This window comes from Echinops telfairi, unplaced genomic scaffold (genome assembly GCF_000313985.2).
Source record: "Echinops telfairi isolate 266 unplaced genomic scaffold, ASM31398v2 ScPeMD7_7420;HRSCAF=8458, whole genome shotgun sequence".
Classification (NCBI taxonomy): Eukaryota; Metazoa; Chordata; class Mammalia; order Afrosoricida; family Tenrecidae; genus Echinops; species Echinops telfairi.
The window spans coordinates 21,679,304-21,687,010 of record NW_022111320.1 but is presented as its reverse complement, the minus strand read 5'-3'; positions in this window follow the sequence as shown (position 1 = coordinate 21,687,010).

Here is a 7,707-nt window from a genome sequence, read left to right as displayed (position 1 = left end):
GTTCCTGACACTTCGGAATGCTCAGACTATGGCAGGAAACAAAGGCGGACCCTCCCCGTAGCCACCACCATCCAACTCTTGTTTACACTCAAAGGACCGGGAAAGAGAGCAAAAGAAATCCTTATACCCTATGTCTAGCTATTTTAAATTCACAAATAAAATAAAATACGCTTTTTATTTGTGTGAATAAAATTGTATTCACAAGTAAATGATGCTTTCTCTTTTTGCCTTAACATATAAACCTTTGTTGGATAATACAAATGTTCGAGTGTGCAATTCTCAAATTCCTTGAGGTTCCTTGCAGTACAAGCAGGAAAGCCAATCCTCAACCAAGGCTCCCAACTTTTCTAATACAGTATAACAGTCAATGCTATACATCTATCTCTAAATGTACATTTATAGCATTAACTGCTATTTTGGGGAAAAAACAAAATATTAAACCTTGTGGGACACAACTCAAGTAGTGCCTAAGCTCTAGTTTTCCATTCTAATATTTTTACATTTCCCTTTAGACTTCCTCTTTGGCCCATGAGTTTTTCAGAAGTATGTAATTTAATTTCCAAATATTTGGAGATTTTCCAATTAACTTTCTGATATTTTTATTTCCTTCCATTATAGTTAGAGAACAAAATGTGAAATATTTCATGTCTTCAAATACTTTTAGATTATTTTTATGATGCAGGATATAGTATCTCTTGGTGAGTGTTCTATTTGTATTTGAAAATAACATATATCGTGCCCTTGATGCATGGAGTATGTTACAGATAACGATAGCATCCCATTGGCTAATTGAGGCACATAGTTCAATCTTGTTGATTTTATTCTATTATTTCTGTTGATTTTTAAGGAGTACTATGAAGTTCTCCCACTATAATTTTGAATCTGATCTGTCCATTTTTCCTTTCAGTTCAATCAGTCCTTATTCCATGTATTTTTAACTCTTTCTAGGGATATACAGATTTAGAAATATTATGTATATTTTTAGGAAATTGACCTTTTGTCTTTAACTAAGAGATGGGATTTTTTTTCTCTACTTTGAAGTCTATAGTCAAAAACTAATATGGCTATTCCAAATCTTATTATTTTATTAGTATATTTTTACTTTCAAACTACCTAAACATTATATTTAAATTGGATTTCTTGTAGATATAAGTAGATTTTTGAAAAAGGACCAAATACCATTGTAAGTGTTAAGTTTTGACTATGGATTAAGTACTTTCTAGGTACTGGATATAGCATGGTGATTAAAGAGTGAAAAAAGTTATTTATTTGTGACTTTGTTACTAAGATTCATATTCTGAAGTCAATTATAATTCTTAGAGTAACACCATATGCATAATATCACATATATCTGCCTGATCTAGAAGGTGAGACTGGGTGATGTGCAGAGGTCAATTTTTCTTAGCCAGCAAGATCCCGAAAGAGATCAGGGGACAGATGCCAGCACTAGAAAACATAAGTTCAGCACTGATCGTTCTTTCTGGATGGATTTGTCAGGGGGTGAATCCTGTCTAATGCAGAGATTCCCCTCCAACTGATTTCTTTGCTTTGATGCTATACTGACTTTCAGTGTCCTGATTGTAATTGTTCACATTTAACCCCTTACCACATGTCAATTTACAAATTATAGCTTATTAACACCACCAGTCCCTAAATCACCATGTAGTAAAAGCTATTTCTGTCTCTGTTACTGCAGATGGCTAATTTATTAGGGAGACTTGTCTTCACTTTCATATGGTGACATTTTCCAAGCTTCATCCTCAACATCAGGATCTGTATGACCTTTGATAGAAAGGAAATAAGTTTTAACTCCAACAATACCAAGACATCCACATACTAACAAGAGTGATAAGAAAAGAGCAGTAAACATTATTAAACCCCAAAAAGGGACCCCAAAAGTAGGTGACTAGGCTAAAGTCTAGGGAAGACTAATTTGGGAGGTTCTGTAACAAGCAGAAGAAGATGAGGGATGCTCTTCAATGACGATGAAGAGAAGGTGCTTTTGAATGATGTAAAAACCCAAACTCAGGTTCTGATTGTTGTTAGCTACTATCAAGTCAGCTCTGATTCATGGTGACTTTCTGCTTAACAGAATGAAACATTCATGACAGAGAATGGCTAACATTAATTGGACTTGATTAGTACTATTAGCTAGTGGATGCCCCACAGGCAAGGCTTACCATGAGAGTAAACTCTACATCTTCACAGTATTTTAGGTTCATTTACATATTTCTACCCTAATCTTCTCCCTCGTTTCCAGCAAACCAGTCAAGACATTTTCCAAATACGAATTTATTCTACTTCAAGACATGGTTTCCTTCTGTAGAGAGTGATGACCATATGTACCACCTAAAGTTCTCTCAGAGAGGAGCATTTCCCTCTCTTTGTTGTTGTAGTGAATTTCTAAGGTCTGCTTTCGACAGACATGGGTCTTCTGTCTTCCAACAGTTGCTCAAAAAGGACCTTACATAGGGTCACAAGCGTGAGCTGAGGAAGAGGCACTGGTGCCACAGTATAGACGACATGGAGATTGGGGTCCTCTGCTCTTAAAGCCAGCTTGTGTTCTCTGGTCCTGTTTCTGCTAATATCGAATATCTACTGTCTTCTTACAATAAACGTCTGCTTTCACCACCCAGCTGTAAGACTTGATGGATCTGATAGGACCCAGGACTTGCCTGAAAGTTTCGGATGCATTATTGTTCTGTAAGTTTTTGTGTGATGCTCTCATATCACTTATGCATAAGTAACTATTATGTATAAACATTAATTTATAAGGCTTATAAAAGTCATAACACTGTTACAATATTCCTCTATAATGTTTTTAAATACCTATGTGTAAATCACTTATTATGTGCACATAGAAATGGAGAATTTCCAAACTTAGAAAAAAAAACATATATACTTCTATGAGGAGCTCTGATGACGTAATGGTTACAGATTGGACTGCTCACCACAAAGTCCAAAGTTTGAAACCCACAGCCACTCTGTGAGAGAAAGATCAGGCTTTCTACTCCTGGAAAAAAAATCACCGTCTCAGAAAATCACAGGGGCAGTTCCAGCCTGTGCTATTGAGTCGCTATGAGTTGCCATTGACATGCTGCAGTGAGTTTATACATCTATGATGCTAACCATTAAGTGGTACTTATTAGAAAATATAACTATAATTTATGTGATAGTTATTCTAACCTTAGAAACAGATAAAAATGGCTCAAGGGGAGTCCCTCTGGGACATGGGGGTACAGTGAATGGTGTGACCCTTTGCTGGGCATGCCTACACAGTAGGGGATGCTGGGCCCCTCTAGGGTTTCCTGTAAGGGCACCAATAAATTCCTTTCCTTTAGCTTAAAAGAAAAAAAAAAAGACTACCAGGAGGGAAGGGGGCTGTAGAAAGCGGGAATTGATCAAAAGGAGCTACATATAACCTCCTCTCTGGGGGACGGGCAGCAGAGGGGTAGGTGAAGGGAGACGCCGGGCAGTGTAATATAAGATATAATAATTTATGAATTATCAAGGGTGCATGGGGGAGGGGGGAGGAGGAAGGGAGGGGGAGGGGAAAAAAGGAAAATGAGCTGATTCCAGGAACCCAAGAGGAAGGCGAATTTTGGGAATGATGAGGGAAACAAATGTGTAGATGTGCTTTACAGAACTGATCTATGTATTGTGATGAATTGTATGAGCCCCAATAAATTGATTTTTTTAAAAAGAAAAGAAAGAAACAGAATAAGGGACTATCAGAAGTATCTAAGATAACTGTCTATTTGCATACTGTGATGAAGATATTTAACATTAATCAAATCTCTTTAATTACTCTTGAAACATAAATATGTCATTCAACGATTACCTTAATTGTCCATACAACATACTACAATGTCTAATCCTTATCTTGGAAAGTCAAGGTGAAATAATTGTATATAAACTTTGGATTTCTGTTTATTTTCACAGATAAGACAGTGGCAAGGGGTCTGTCCAACTCTCACTCTCTGAAAACTGAGATGCTGCCTATATTGCATCCTTCCTGGAGCCCTACCTGCCTGGGATCTCCTTTGAGATCAAGCTGAGATGAAGTTTGCCTCCTGCAACTACTTGTTAATGTTAAAAGCTTGAAGTCTGAAAATGTGGGCTTTAGTAATTGAACTAATATTATAATTGTTAATTCTAACACTCCAGTGATAAATTAATGTTTGGGGTCTTACAAGTCTGTCTTGCCATGATTTCCTTGAAAAAAATCTAAGGAGTTCATTCATACCTGACACACTTGAACATTTCTTCATTTCTTCATTTATTTCTAAAATTTCCCTCCCAGACAATAGTCATTTGGAGTGCCATGACCAGATGTTCTATCTATACTAGGACTGAATAACACTCCAAGTTAGACTTTTTAAAATATGGTATAGTCCTTTTCCAGAGGCATGCATTATGAGTTTTCCACTGGAATTCTCAATAAACATCATGACATTGATCTTTTCTTACCACTGATATTTCTAATGCCGTAGCATCTGTTGGGAGATTTGGTCCAAGTCATAATGCCCCTGGACCCATAGCACGGACCTAATACTGAGAACTTTCCTTCTCTTATCTTCACTCACAGCCTGTAGCTGTGGCTCTGGTACACAGACCATGCTGCCAGCTATGGCATATACTACCTCTACAAATCAAATGGGCCTTTCAAACATTGTGCTTCATTTCTTATGGTGGGGATACAAGATAATTGCTTATCGTTCACAGTGGATTGGATATCCTGGGGTATCTTAGCCAGCTGAGCTCTTAATATTTACTAATGTGATAGGCATTCCTCACCTCCTCAGAAGATCGCTGAAGTCAAAATGGGTGCATAAGCAAATGGAGTGAGGAAAGCTGATGATGCCCAGCTAATAAAAGGTAAAGCATCTGGGTTTTTGAAGGTTTGTAGTTAAAACAAGTGGCCATCTAGCAGGGAAGCAACAAAACTCACATAGAATAAGCGCACCAGCCTGTGTGATCACGAGGTGTTGATGGGATCAGGTATCAGGCATCAGAAGACCCCAAACAAACAAACAAGCATGTTAATGCTAACAATGAGTGTTGGAGCCGCAGCCTACCTTGCAAATCCGGCTAGACTGGATCATGTACACTGTACAGAATCCAGGACAAATAAACCCCTCGGGAACAGTAATAGGAGTAGTGATACCATGAGAGTAGGGAGAAGGTGGAGGGAGAAAGGGGAGAAATGGGGAATTGACTGCAATGATCGACACATAATCCCCCAACTCACAATGAGGACAAACAACAGAAACATAGGTGAAGGGCAATAGCAGACGGTATAAGATATAAAAATAATAATTTATCATTTATCAGGGGTCCATGAGGATTGGAGGGCAGAGGAGGGCAGGAAAATAGAGGAGCTGATACCAAGAGCTCAAGCAGAAAGAAAATATTTTGAAAATGATGATGGCAACATATGTCCAAATGTGCTTGGTACAATTGATGTATGGATTGTTATAAGATCTCTAAGAGTCCCCAGTTAAATTATTTATTAATAATAAAAAATGAACAATAAAAAATTATTAATGTGATAGGCACCTGAATTTGTGTAATTTTTATCTGATAACTTATGCCATGGCCAGAGTCCCAATTTATTTTCCATTACTTGCTCATTTGCTCTGATTAGCATAACATCATGTATGTAATGAACTACTGAGATGTTTCATAGGATGTCAGCTTGTTAAATTCTCTTTGGACTGAATGATGACATCAGGCCAAAAGGAACAATAACAACAACAACAAAAATAGTTAACAGCATTAGAAAAGGATTGTAATTGTCTGTGATGGTCTGTTTTGAGTGAATGTGAACTTTTGTGGGGTTTTTCCTAATATTAATGTAACAGAATGCATTTGCCAGGTCATTGGCTGGATACAGTGCCCCTCTTCGAAGCCATGACAATCAGTTCCAGCAACAATACACATTGAGTACAACTGCTGCGATAGCAAACCACTTGGTTGAGTCTGTATTTGTTCATGATCACCAATCATGACCTACTAGTATGGAAAAGTGGATTAACTAAATGAAGCTGTGACAGGAGTTTTACTCCTGCATCAGGGCCATATTCAATGGACCAGTCATCTCGGCCATTTCTACTCAGATACAATAGTGACTTTCATTTACTGATTGGACTAGTTTCAGAAGTTCACCTCTAAAATGTTCTTACTCAGAGAGTTCAGGAAACAAGGTGAGGGTGGAAAAAATCTACTATATAAATATGGTATACAGATATACATAAAATACACCATATAGAGAGATAAGTATTTTATAGTCAAAGCCTGGGAAAATTACCACCAGGTTTATTATAAACACAATCTGGACCAGGAGTATATTTATTACTTGGACTGCATTGATTCTTCTCTGGTCTTCAATATCAATTGAAGCTTTCATGAGCATATGAGGTAATTGAAAATACCATACCTTTAGAAACACCTTAATCCTCGAAGTGACATCCTTGTACTTTAACACTTTGAAGAGATCTTGTACAGCAGGTATACCCTGTACAACACTGCATTTGATTTCTCAACTACTGTATCTATAAATATTGATTATAGATTCAAGTAAAATTAAATCGCTGACAACTTCAATATTTCCTCTATTTATAATTATTGTCTATTGGTCCAGTTGTGAGTATTTGAGTTGTTTTTTTTACTTTGAGTTCCACACTAAAAGCTGCAGTTTTTTAACATCAGCATCAAGTGTTTCAAGTCCCCTCGGATTTCAGCAAGCAAGCTTGTGTCACCTGTATATTGTAGGTAATTAATGAGCCATCCCCCACTGATTGTGTGTGTTCAGTGTCCATCCCCTCTCCCTGTTCCAAGGACTGCCTCTTGGGTTGTGTACAGGTTATGTATGACCTGCATGAAGTCTTCTGGAATTCCCATTTTTCTTGATGTATTCCAGAGTTTCTTATGATTCACACATTTGGATGCATTTGCACTGCCGATAAAATGCAAATGACTATATTTCTGATATTCACTGCTTTCCATCGAGGTCCATCTGAAATCAGCAGTGATAGCTCTCATGCCATGTCCTGTCCTGAATACAGCGTAAATTTCTGGCAACTTCTTGCTATACATATATTTATGAATTACCTTCAGCAAAAATGTATTTGCTTGTAATAGTAATGATATTTTGTCTCTTTTGTTGGGTCATTTTCTTTCTTTTATATATATATTTGGTTATAGACTTTATCTTTTTTTAAATCATTTTATTAGGGGCTCATACAACTCATCAAAATCCATACATACATCAATTGTGTAAAGCACATTTGTACATTTATTGCCCTCATAGTTCTCAAAACATTTGCTCTCCACTTAAGCCCCTGGCATCAGCTCCTCATTTTCCCCCCTCCCTCCCCAATTGCCCCTCCCTCATGAACACTTGATAATTTATAAATTATTATTATTTTATATCTTGCACCGTCCAATGTCTCTCCTCACCCACTTTTCTGTTGTCCATCCCCCAGGGAGGAGGTTACATTACCCTTGGTTACACCCTTCCAGTTATCAGGCATCAAAGAACAAAAAATAATATCATTGTGTGCTCACCTCCCTGATATGATCGCTGAAGACAAATGGGTGCATAAGCAAATGTGGTAAAGAAAGCTGATGGTGCCCGGCTATCAAAAGATATAGAGTCTGGGGTCTTAAAGGCTTAAAGGTAAACAAGCAGCTATTTAGTTCAGA